Source organism: Scleropages formosus, chromosome 4, assembly GCF_900964775.1.
Source record: "Scleropages formosus chromosome 4, fSclFor1.1, whole genome shotgun sequence".
Lineage (NCBI taxonomy): Eukaryota > Metazoa > Chordata > Actinopteri > Osteoglossiformes > Osteoglossidae > Scleropages > Scleropages formosus.
This window is the reverse complement of record NC_041809.1, coordinates 28,521,055-28,534,523: the sequence shown is the minus strand read 5'-3', so window position 1 is coordinate 28,534,523 and position 13,469 is coordinate 28,521,055.

Here is a 13,469-nt window from a genome sequence, read left to right as displayed (position 1 = left end):
TGTTTATACAGTGCAGCCATTTCAGGGTTACTGCTCCTACTCCCATTTTACCACTTTGCCTCCATTTCTTCAATGTTTATTTATACCAGGTCTGAGTGGTGGGCTGGCTGTGTCAGTGAGCATGTCATCATGCGGGTGGAAGCACGCTCACACCTAATCCTAAACTGTCTCTCTCTCGCACACAAACACGCGCGGACACACTGACGCATTTTCATGGTAATCCATCGCGTAAAGGAATGGCCTGTTTAGAAACTGCGTGCGTATGTTGTCTGCGTATCTCTATTTATTATTATTTGGGTGTGTGGGGGGTGCCTTTTCTATGCTATTTCATGCCCCCTGGCAGCACTCTGAGTTGGTGGCTCTGGTGACGTTGCCATGGTGATATGGCACAGTATCTTCCACTGATTCACCCTCATGCTTCACATTAACACACACACACACAGAGTTTAGCTTTAGTATGCAGGAGGTGTGTGATTTTGTCTCCTTGGAAAGAGCAGGATGTGTTCTTTTCTGCACGAAGCCCACTCTTAAAAACAACAAACTGTTAAAGTTCACCATGATATATACTGGGTTTTACTGATATGGAAAGAAAACACTGCCTGCTGCACATGTCCACAGGGAATAGGCTATACATACAGCTTCCATTAGCGTGATGTAGTTGGCCCCCTTTATGTGATTTTTAACCTATGATGTCATCGGCAGCCAATAGAGGAACATAATTTATATATGCACTGGAGTGAATTTAGTTAATCTGGATATTGCGGTTTGCGTCAATATATTAATGCATCTGTGTGTGTGTGTGTGTGTACGTACTACATAGGTCTAGTGTGAAAACGGGTCAGCTGCCAAAGTGGATTAATGTGTGTGATCTGAAGTGCACATTTCTCTAAGTGAATGTGAAGCTGCACATACAGCGGCTGTGTCTTCAGCAGACTCCATAAAATGGCATAAAATCCTAAAACTATTTATGTTTACTTCTGCTATAAGGAGGCTATGTTTAGTAACTGTTCACCTTATAAACCCCTAGACAGACAGCTGCAGCTTTACAAAGGCTGGAGGCCCACCCCTCCCTGGGCATCCTGCTCTCCCATCTGCTCCTCAGCAGGGTGCAGTGGGATGGTAGGTTAATTCCTGCTTCTAATGCTGGCTTGGAGCAGCTTTCCCACACACACACACACACACACACACAAGCAGCACTCTGCGTTCACTGCACTCTCACTTCCCAGTACTCATCCACAGGCTGTGCACATCCAACCCACTTCTAGCCAACATTTGCTTAACCCAAACTTTTGTAGATTTCAAGCTCACTCACACGCACACACACACATTGGCTAAAGCCGCAGTGAACTGGAGCCTAACCCACAACACAGGGTGTAAGGCTGGAGGGGGAGGGGACACACCCAGGACAGAACACAAGGCTGTCACAAGGCACCCCAAGCAGGACTCAAACCTCAGACCCACCAGAGAACAGGCACAGGTCAAACCCACTGCGCCACCATGTCCCCTGAATAGATTTCGAGCTTTATCAAAGAAAGTCCATTAATGTGCATATTTCATAAGGTTTTCGGCTGTTTTATTTATTTTTAGCATTGTGCTAGAAATGCCACATTAGAGGGGGTGCGGTGGTGCAGTGGGTTGGACCAGGTCCTGCTCTCGGGCGGGTCTGGGGTTCAAGTCCCGCTTGGGGTGCCTTGCGACGGACTGGTGTCCCGTCCTGGGTGTGTCCCCTTCCGCCCTGTGTTGCCGGGTAGGTTCCGGTTCCCCGTGACCCCGTACGGGACAAGCGGTTCAGAGTATGTGTGTGTATGTGCCACATTAGCTGCTTCGTCCCTATTCAATCATCCTTCCGGTTTTTATATTTTTAAGGCCGTTTCGTTGCTCTGAATTTTTGCCATTCGCTTGACACTAGGATTAATAGCCTAAGAAAGTATCACAGGTAATTAGATTTAGCCCCACCTTCAATCTGCGGAAAACTCATTTAAGGGGTTTAAACCTTTTAGTTCATCGGCTTAGGATTAGTCCGAAGAAGCTGGACAGTTGTGTCGGAGACAATGTTGGGCCCTAGATCAAAACTGGTGGGACACTAGATGTAGGGAATGGTGTGGAATTGAGCAGATTCAGATATTGTTTTGATTGTGGTGTCAAATGGAAGGTGAGGTAGAGACAGGTATGGGTCATGGAGTATGGACAGTACCATAAGGCAAAGATAGCGATAGGATGAGATACACATAGGTTTCCTTGTGTGAAGTGGACATCAGTGGTAGAGTATTGCTGGCTTCTTTGGGGGTTTGAAAATCACTGGGGTGGGAAAACAATAATAAAGTTTAAACAATTATAAATGCTTAAGGGAAACACTGAATTGTGTTTAGATGCCTCCTGGGGAGATGGAGGAACGAAACAGCTCACTTCATTAATGGTGAGGCGTCAAGATAATATGTTGTGAAAGACAGGGACTTATAACCGGCTCTTCATATTGCAGAATAACAAATGGCAGATATTATTGGGGTTACAGTATACTGCCAGCATGCTTTGTTCAATCTTCTAAGTGCTACTAATTTTCTCAGTCTGTGTTCAGCAACAAACAGCAAAGCTGACAGTTCAGGCCTAAGGCCAAGGATCCATTCATAAGAGAGTCAAGACCTCGAAGAAGCACAGAGAGAAATATAACTCCTCCCAATACTTTGCATTTCCTTTGTTAATTTAGCTGGTAAATTGTGATAAACATTGGCACACACACTGGGAGAATATCCAAAGTCTTACTGAACCTTTTGTGTGTGAGTGTGCGTGATTGTTGTGAGTTGACATGTGGTGGATCCAGAGCATGGGGTGGGGATGAACATAATGGAGATCCCCTCGCTGCTCATCTTTTGCCAGTTTCAGGTAATGATGGGCGGTTGAGGGAAAATTGCACGCCAGTCACAAGCAAATTTTAAGGCAGCTTTTCTGAGCTCTTCAGAGACTTGGAGAGAGTGTTGGCAAGGAGCACGAGGAGCTCTCTATTGTTGGCCAAGGTTTTAGATTTGCCAACCGCTTTCTGTTAGTGATCAATGACTTTTTGCGTTTGCTTTTTGTGTTTTGCGGGCCAGGTCCCATTTGCTTTAGTTATTATTTTCTTAATAAAAGTCTTTGTGTGAGAATCTGCTGTTCTCTGATGTTTGGTTGTAATGTCTAATGGCAAGCAGTCCACTTGCTGTGCGATAACACTGGATGGTTGCGCTGCTACAAGGTACCATATTTATTGGCTCACTGTGTCTATCAGTGATTGCGTTTTATTTACAATTTTTTTTTTTTTTTTTTATTTGCAGATCACGTCCTTTGTGAGTCCATTCAAGATGCTGGTTGGGCCCGGGTGGTGGTTCCTTTAACTCACATTCTGATTAGTGTCCTTGTGCTGTTGGAATGTGCAGCGTGACAGATTGGGGATGTGGTGGTGCAGCAGGTTTGGCTGGATCCTCCTCTCTGCTATGTCTGGTGTTCAAGTCCTGCTTGGGGTGCCTTGCAATGGACTGGCATCCTGTCCTGGGTGTGTCCCTTCCCCCCTCCAGCCTTGTGCGCTGTGTTGCCAGGTTAGGCTCTGGCTCACTGTGGCCCCACTTGGGACAAGTGGTTGCAGACAGTATGACAAATTTAAACTGACTTCTTATAAGAACTTATTTTTTCTTTTTTTTCTGTTTTTTAGGTGGAACACTGCTCTGCTTTTTCAGATTCACAGGGGAGACACTGGTTGTTTTTCCCTGCAGCATTCCAGCACCATTTCTAAAGATCCATTTCATCATAAATTGTTTGCATGACCTTGCAGCTGGAGTTGGCAAGGATAAAGGCACTCATCAAAATGCAGTATGGCTCAGGGTGCAAATCTCCTTTTCCAAAGGGCACAGCTCTGTGTGTATGACAGTTTTGTATCAAAGACTAATCAGGATACTTCTTGAATGTGACGGCAGTCCATCGCAGGTTTGCCACACATTTACATTTATTTACATTTATTCACTTAGCAGACACTTTTCTCCAAAGCGACTTCCAATGAACACTGTATAGTGTTATTAACCCACACACCTTATTCACCAAGGTGACTTACACTGCTAGATACACTACTTACACTGGGTCAGTCATCCATACATCAGTGGAACAAACTCTCTCTGTCACTCACACACAAGAACACTGGCAGAACATGCAAACCGAACAGAGATTTGCATTCAAACCTATGGCCGAACAGCCCAGGAACTGTGTGACTGCAGGGCTTCCCACTGCGCCATCGTGCTGCCAATTTCTATTAAGTTTCTGATTTTTTGCATTTAGTTTTATCTATCCCTGTAGGTCTGTGACTCATAGAGAGCATCTATCGGCATGCTGCGTAAACTGAATTATCTTTGAGGAGTTTTTAATTCAGACGTTTGAGACTTTATTTAACCCTTTCGTTTCTGCTTTTTGTGCTGAGTTGGGAAGTTAGTTCTTCCTCTGTCTTATCTCCTGTTCCAGACGTTCTGCCGTTACAGATCCTAGCAGAGCTCCACTCAGACTCATGAAAACTGCAGGAGGAAGTTGGCAGTGGGCCACTGCACATGTGTTTTACATTAAAACTCCAGCAAATGGCCTCTCTGCATCTCTTAGCCTTAGAGCACTTCCTGCTCCTAAATCAAGGACCAGATGTATAGGATGTGTATGTCACAGTATATTAAAATCACACCAAGAAAGTTTCAGATCAGCTTCATATTTTCCATATATACAGTGCAAAAGTTCACTGCTATCTAAAAATGATGTATGGATGAGTGACCCAGTGTAAGTAGTGTATCTAGCAGTGTGAGTCACCCTGGTGAATAAGGTGTGTGGGTTGATAACACTACATAGAGTTCATTGGAAGTCGCTTTGGAGAAAAATGTCTGCTAAATAAATAAATGTAAATGTAAATGTAAGTATATGGGCTACACAGGGATAAAGGCAGAAAACAATGAAATACTTAAAAAGCCCAAACAAGTAAACAGTATCTTGAATAACTAGTTAATCTTCAGTTTATTTTCTGCCTCAATATTTGCCAATAAGTGCACATTTCTGTTTGTTTGGCACTTGGCTTTGTTTGCATTGATTTATTTAACAGCTGAAGTGACTTCTTATTGTGACTTCGTGTGCAGAACTAAAAATTGCAATTGCTGCACAGTGGTGCAGTGGAGAGTGCTGGTGCTTCACAGTGCCTGGACTGTTATGGTGTAGGTTTGAATCTGGCTCAGTCTGTGTGATGCTTGTTTGTTTTCCCCATGCTTGTGTGGATATCCTCTGGATGCTCCAATTTCCCCTCACAGTCCAAAGATGTGGGTTTCAGGCGAAGTGGGTAACCTGAATTGCTCTTACTCTGTCGGCCTCACTGTATGCTTGTATGATTGACTATGTAATTGTGTGCTTACCCTGCAGCGGACTGGTGTTCCATCCAGGGTGTACCCCGACAAACCTTGCGATCTATGTTAATTTTCATATGTCCTCTGGTGTGAATGGGAATTTATATCATTCATTGAATGCAAATAGGAGTTGGTGTGAAATCAAAGCAGTGATGGCAGGAGGAATATGGTTTTGTGCAGGCAAATGTGTCCGCTCATAAGCGGGGGGCACAAAGGTCATGCAGGATGTGATCACAACTTTTCCCAGCCGGATACATTTGGTCTGTCTGTTATATTTCCTATGTAGCAGACAGCGGTGGTGCTGTTGCCTGGAGGAACGATGTGGGTTGCAGCTACACAGTCTCAGTTGCAGTTGCAGCTCCCAGGCTGTGTTTTCAGCTGTGCGGGCTCTACGGAAGGTCCGGGAGACACAGGCTCTGACCTGGGCTCTGGATGTGACAACCAGTGTGATGTTTATGGCAGCAAAGTGTTGCTGGGCTCCAGTGTAAAGAAAAAGGCACCGCACTACAGAGCACCAACCTGCTTGTTCTGGGACAAATTTGCTTTCTTCCCATAGATCTTCTTCCTGCTATTGCCATTAACTTTCCAGCCCCGAAGCTAAAAGGCTCACACACACACACACACACACACACACACACACAGAGTCACCTACACTGCCCTGAGTCTGGCTCTCATCCGCTATTAGTCCCTTCGCCGGCCTGTTTGAAAGCATGGTTACCAGATGTGGGTCATGCGGCGCTCCTGCTCCTGTCCAAAAGATGTCACTGTTGCCGGGGAATGAGGCCGGCGCCAAAGCAGTGACGGCCACGGTATGTCGCTGTTGCCCTCCGTGCAGTCATTAGCCATGCAGAGAATGGATTTAACCGCTCAAGGGCTGCTGGCTGGGCTTCTTCAACCATCTGCTTCTGCTTTACATTGCGATGCATAGCTCTTGGGGGGATGTCAGGGGATGTATTTCTCTCTTTCTCACGCACGCTCAGAAGCACACACTAACACACACGACATCATCATGGCTGTTGTCATTTTCAGCATCTCTAATGTTCGTAACTTCTATCCTGTGTTTCAGTGTAAAAACGTGGGGGAACAGCAGGAAGTGAGAAGGGTAATAACTACCAACTCTAGTCATATTAGTATAACCCATGAAAGCTCTCAGCTACTTCTCATCTCAGTGTTTCCACTTGCTGTATCAGAAAAGTGACACACTGTAAGAAGTTATACTGTGAAATATGTGAGGTGGCTTCTTTTTCCCTGATATCCAGGCTCAGGAGTTAGGCTACAAATACTGAGATCTATACACAATGTTCACTGAACGCCTCCATGAGCAGCAGTAAAGATTCAGGCTGATATTCCTAAAAACGAGAGGACAAGCGGAAAAACTCTACCGACATTTTCTTGATTAACATACCGATGAAAAAATGATCAGCAAATATTGCTTTGAATTTTGATAACTGGTTTTTTACACCCACGTGTAGCTCAGTGGTCCATAAAATGATGTACTGTACATAGTTTACACAGTTGCTTCCTCTCTGGTGTGTGTCATTTGCAAATGCACTTAAAATTGCTTTATTACACACCACATTGTATCTCGTGAAACATTCAGGCATCATGCAAGCAATTCAACAGCATGACCATAGTGTGGCACAAGCTGGCCACATGTAAGTGTGTTTTGCGTGTATGAGGCCAGGACTCATCTGGTGTATGTTAAGGAGAGAGGAATTAATGGTGTCAGTAGGAGAGGGGAGGGGACAGAGACACACCTCCACTAATCTTCAGATGATCGCCAGGCCTTAAACTCTTAACCTTTTTCCAGATGGAAAAAGTAGTCAAAGCCACATGTCCATTTTGTGTTCACTGCACTTTTTCTTTGTAGCCGCTGTAGCAGAGTGGGGGTCCTGCTCTTTATCACAAACATCCAGTTTCAAGCTATTGGTGTGTGTTTTTTCAACCAAGGCTCACAGCATTAATGTGTGTCTGTATCTCTTATATGCTGTGGTGAATCTGCATATTTAATATTAATGTAAGTATAATCCAAGTGTTTACACGTTGTGCAGTGGCGCTTCATAAAAAGTGCTGTACCTACACAGAAAAGCCTCCAGATATACTTCATGTAAATTATTTTTAATCACAGATCTGTGAGTGTTTGTGTCTGTGTGCTTTCTATTCCTCTTAAAGCTCATTGGTGTATTTCCTGTGTAAATGGGTCACTGCCCATCTGGGCCTGCTGAGCATGCTCTCCCAATGGTATGCTCAAGTGAGTGTGTGTGTGTCTGTGTGACTGAGGTTCATGTTTATACATATAGTGAAATACACACACACACACACACACACACACACACATTGTTTGAAACTGCTTGTTCCAAGCGGGGTCGCGGGGAGCAGGAGCCTAACCCAGCAACACAGGGTGCAAGGCTGGAAGCGGAGGGGACACACCCAGGGTGGGACACCAGTCTTTTGCAAGGCATGCCAAGCAGGACTCAAACCCCAGACCCACTGGAGAGCAGGACCCGGCCAAACCTGCTGCACCACTGCACCCCTTCTTTAATTATATTGTCTCTATTTTTTTATACATCTAATTAAATTCATTCAAATATACCAACGCGCTCCCACAAACACACACATTTACACACATCTCAGTTCATTCGTTGAAGTCTCTTTCTTATTCCCAGTAGAGGAGAGCATTTCCTCCTAATGTTCTGCATCATCTGTGTAATTAGCCTTATCTACAACAGTTCTCTTGACTTTTCAGATAATGCCTTGGATAACATCTTATATCAGCTATAACGGGTACTCATGGGTTTAGCATGCCTCTGTGCAAAGATTCATTGATCACATGTTTATTTATGTGTTTTTAGACATGTCATACTGTATACTGTAGTTTGAAAGGTCAGTGTGATTCAGCTGAGCTTCAAATGAGACCCTTAGATGGTGAGACAGAAAAATTTTTCAGTTTCACATGATCTTCAATCAGTGCTTTTGTTTACAGGGCTGCACGCTACAAAATAGTCTGAAACCACAGTTGCTTGGCCCTGGTCTTTAATAAAAATCTGTATAAGTGCTAGCTGACACTAGCTGTGGTGAGGTTCTCCAGCACTTCTTCTAGGAGAAAACAGGCTCAGACTGTACATACTGCGTTGAATTTCCTGGACCTGCTAGTTTGTTTGGCGCAGCACTGAAAGGTCAAAGGTGCAGCTTGACTGTAATGGATATGCTTCCAGCCCATTATACAGAATATTCACTGTGGCCAAGAGCCTGTGAGTGTGTCTCTTTCCACCTCAGGGTGGTCAGCGTGGACTGATGTGAAAGAATAGTGACAGCCCTTTCATTCTAATGTAGGCTCCATGTTTTCACTCTCTCCTATATGTGTCATATTCTGCCGTTTAGGCTACGGGTTCCTTGACTGGCGGAAAATTAGCACAGCAGTGTGTCTGCAAAACAGACACTTATGTGGGTTAGTCTTGTCTACTTCCTGCATATCTGGAAAGCAGACCCAGTGGAAGTGTTTCTCTGATCTTGGAGCCCCTGGTGTGTGTGTTGGCTCGCATGGCGATACACTGATTGCACCAGCCACCACATTGCCTCATTAAGGCCACTTGCATCACAAATCTTGTTAAAGGCTGTGCTTTATTGCAGAAAAAAAAAACAATGATAAAAACAGCGTTAAAGAGCAATGATTAAAAAGGCATTACCGCACAACCGCTGCTAACCATTAAGTACATCAGAGCACTGCATGTGTGCTTGTATGCTACACAGAGACCTGTAAATTGCCTTTCACTAGTGAAAATGTGCTCTTTGACTAGATTAAAGGTTTTCCCCTGCATGTTTGTTCTCTGAATAATAGCAGCAGAACATCCAGAGGAAAGCCATATGAACATATTTATTATATTTATAACATGTGAACATATTTATTATATGTGTGGCCTTCCCGCTGCTGCCACCAAACCTCTGCAGCTGATACAGAATTCTGCTACCCGAGTTGTGTTTGATTTGCCAAAGCGTTCCCATGTATCTCCTTGACTCGTTTCTCTGCACTGGCTTCCTATAGCTGCCCGGATCAAATTTAAGAGCCTGGTTATTATCTACAAATGCATTAATAGAACTGCTCCCAGCTATTTACAAGACTTGATCAACTGCTACACCCCAACCAGACCTTTTCGCTTTTCTGCTTCTGCTTGCTTGGTGCTCCCGCGCATGAAAGGTGAAGCACGGAGGTTCTCATTTCTGGCTCCGTTGTGGTGGAACGACCTCCCCCTCTCACTCAGAACTGCTGAAACTCTGTCCACATTCAAGAAAGGTCTGAAAACTCACCTCTTCCAGACTCACTTCGCTCATGATCTCTTAAGCTCATGTAAAGTGTAAATGTTGATGCACCATAATTTTACGATCTTGCCCAGATAAGCCTTTATGCAGCCGCTACTCTTGTATTGTAAGTAAATGTTTGTGTATCTAAAAAAAAAAAAATGCAGGAAAGTGATCAGGATTCATCTATCCTAAGTTTTGTGCATCTACTCGTGTGATGAACACTGGTGCATACAGTGGAAAAAAACAAACTTAAGAATGACAAGTCTGCAGCTATGTCTCTCTTTCTCCTAACGTAATGCATAAATTGTATTCTCTGAGATGTACGTCACTTTGGAGAAAAGCGTCTGCGAAATGAATAAATGTAAATCTAAATATGAATCAGGCTATTATGTGAATGGGGGAGATGGGACACATTTCCCAGTGTTTTGCCGTTGTCTCATAGCTCTGCAGTTAAAACTTTTCACCATAGCACTGCCTTATGTTCCATATCCACAGCACACCCTTTCACCACTGCTCTGGCACAAAAGTCTATTGGCTGATAGGATCCATCTGCTCCACCATGTTCCTGTATCCACACTGTTGGTGGCCCATACATCAGCCAAAGTTGAATTTTGGCCTAGATTATTTCTTACTGTTTTCAGTCATGCTGAAACCATCATGACTTTCAATTATGTTTCCTCATATGACCCTGTGTCTTTGGCATCAGTCTCACTGTATATGGCCTTGATTGGACAGCCTTGTTTAAACTTTAAGCTTCATAAATGGTGTGATCCTACACTGTAGGGGAAGGGGAGTCTAATATTCCCTCTCTCCCTCGCTCACTCGCTCACAAAGAGTAGTTATAATGTTGATCGTGTTTTTCTCAGTTATGAAACCAATTTGTTCCACTTCTCATTCATCCTTGGTGTCATTGTAGATGGAGAGACACACTGCATCTTAGCAAAACATATCAATGTTTACTGCCCCCTTTGTTCTGCTGGTGACCATTGTCCACCAGTCTGTCCCTGTCCTTCAATAAGTCTGTACCCCTTTTTTGTCTTTGGGACTATAACCATGTTGGTGGGACCCACCGCATAATGAGAATAAAAGAATGTGTGTGTTTGCATGTATCTGTACAGTTGTGCATAAGTCTTGGAAGAGCTTCACTTCTGTCTTTTCTTGTTTGAAGACGTACAAGTATGTTCAGTTTATTTATATTATATCCCATCTGGCTCTGGAAAAAGAGCTCTGAAGAAAAACCACCAAATCTATCATCTTGCCATTTTCAAGAGACATGCTGGTATTTCTGGGATATCCAATACTCCAGGCTGCTTCGCCATTCTCTGCTTTAGTGAATGCAGACATCTGGAGGCGCCTACTGCCCCATGCCGCTGCAGGAGCGGAACTTGGCAAGCATGATGTACAACAATGAAAGAAGCTTTCATCTCACTCCATTTCATTTAATTGTCAGGAGAGCTTCACACAACCCAAAGACAAAAATAGTTCTCTAGTAGAGCCCTGTGCTCCTGGGTAGTATCTCCTGCTTCCTGGCACAGATCTCTGTTTCCAATATACCTGCATGCTCCCCAGCAGTACCCAAAAAGCTCTCTTTTCCCCGGGAATTTTTCCCATGCTTCCTACTGAGACCATTCCTCTTCTGTCTCATTTAATCTATAAATGTGCAGTTTTTGAGAAAAACATACTGCTCCATGGTAACTATTGGTCAAACACATAACAATACAGGAGATGATGCATGTAAAAGACGTTTTGGCTCACTGCCTGTCCCGAAAGACATAGTATAATTGCCTTAACGTTGAATGGAATACGGTTTATACAAGCCAGAAAAATAAGTGATGTGAAACATGATATTCTTAATTCTTCAGATAGCCCTCTTTCTGCACGTATCTTTCCAACACACATGTATTTAATGGACAGTACAGATGCTGCTGAGGTCTTGAGTTTGGCAGTTTTCTTTAAATGTCCACCTGTGTAAACATTACGATACAGATTAATTCCTCATGTCTGAATAATTACATGAAACAAGCTCATTACTGCTACCTGCAAAACAGATGCAGGCAGAATTTATGCTGCGGTGTGTATGTCGGTTTTCAAGAATGTCGGCTCTTTGCCCAACACTGTATTTCTCCATGCTTGCAGGGACAATGGCCACAATTTTGTGTCACATGCATCACTCACTAAAAGTGAAGCACTGGTCTAAATGAGAGGATAAACAATAATATTCAAAAGTTTTCATGGCAGTACACGGAACGTATCTTAGAAAGAAGGCACTGTGCAGACATACAGTATCAGTAAGGTATACGTCCATGACCAACTTACTGACTCCTTCTCTTCGCTTTGGACTGCACAGCGACTGCCTGTCTCTCATCACTCAGCAAATAGGCAGTAAAGCACATCCTGGCTTCTATTATTAAAGTGAAAAGAACCACGGACATTGTGTAATGTGTTTAGTTTGGTCTCTTGTTCAAAAAATTCATCACTGGAATAGGCTAATGTTCCTGTCAAACTCTCATGAATGTAAGATGAGACTTGAAAGAGCCTTGGATGGTTACTTAAAAGTTGCCCATTTCTTATTCCCCTAAAGCTTGGTCTGAGCCAATTCTCTAAAGGTCCTTTTACTGCTGCAGTGTGGGGCTTATTTTTCCTGGAAGAAAAAGCCTGGAATCTGTCCTTCATCAGCTCAATGAGAAGCGTATGTGTGTGTGTGTGTGAGTAAACATTATAGTACTGTAACATCCTTGCTTATAGTTTCTCCTTTCATATTTCAGTTGTTCGACCTACACTGAAGCTACACAAAGAGCCGCAGAAGATGATTGTATGTTTTTGATGCATGAAAAGGCAGTGAAGGAAGAGAGCAGAGGGTTCTCCGAGAACCACGCAAATTGAAACACAAACACACACTCACCAGATGGACTCTTTTCTTTCAGTAGAAAAGATGCACTCTGGACTGCAGGCACTGTGACTGACGAACCATGGCAAAAAGATATGTGCTAGGTCACAGGTTCGAGCCCCACCTCCGGCTGTAGTACCCTTGAGCAAGGTACTTACCTTAAACTGCTCCAGTAAAATTACACAGCTGTATAAATGGGTAAATAATTGTAAGCTTGTAATAACTATAACCTTAACATTGTAAGTTGCTTTGGAGAAAAGTGTCAGCTAAATGAATAAATGTAAATGTATATAAAGGCCCAGTAGGCTTCAATACAGAGCTCTGTCCTAAGACTGTGTGAACAAAGCAAGAGCACAAGAATCATATACTTATGATGGGACATGTGAAATCCATCAGTCCACACTCAGAAAACATGTCTGTATGTTTTAGCATATGATGCAAGTTACACCTATGGTTATGGAAATGGTGAAGCTCTGTTGTCCGGTGGTGACCACACCTAGCTTGGTCTGCTCTGTGGTCAGTACTGTATTTATTTTAGCTACAGAAGGCAAAGTGGAAACTGTGTGGCAACTGTAACATCTGCGTTTGTTACTCTAACAACACTGAAAATTCCTGCTTCCTTTTGCTCCATTGAGACAGAGATGAGCATGACAGCTGAGAGATGTTTGTCAGGGTGCAATGCAATGTGTTGGGTGAGGGGTGAATCCTTTTGCCTCCAGTTTTCCCCACCCCCGGCCAGGGAATTACAAGCTCAAAGCCCCCTTCTGGGAGGTATGGCTGCATAGCAGATGTGCCCATAACCACAGCATGAAATGGCAAAGGGTGTTTAGGAATGTACCCACCCACAAGGTCAGCAACCACCCTGCACACAAAAACTTTGTCTGCGGTATGACAAA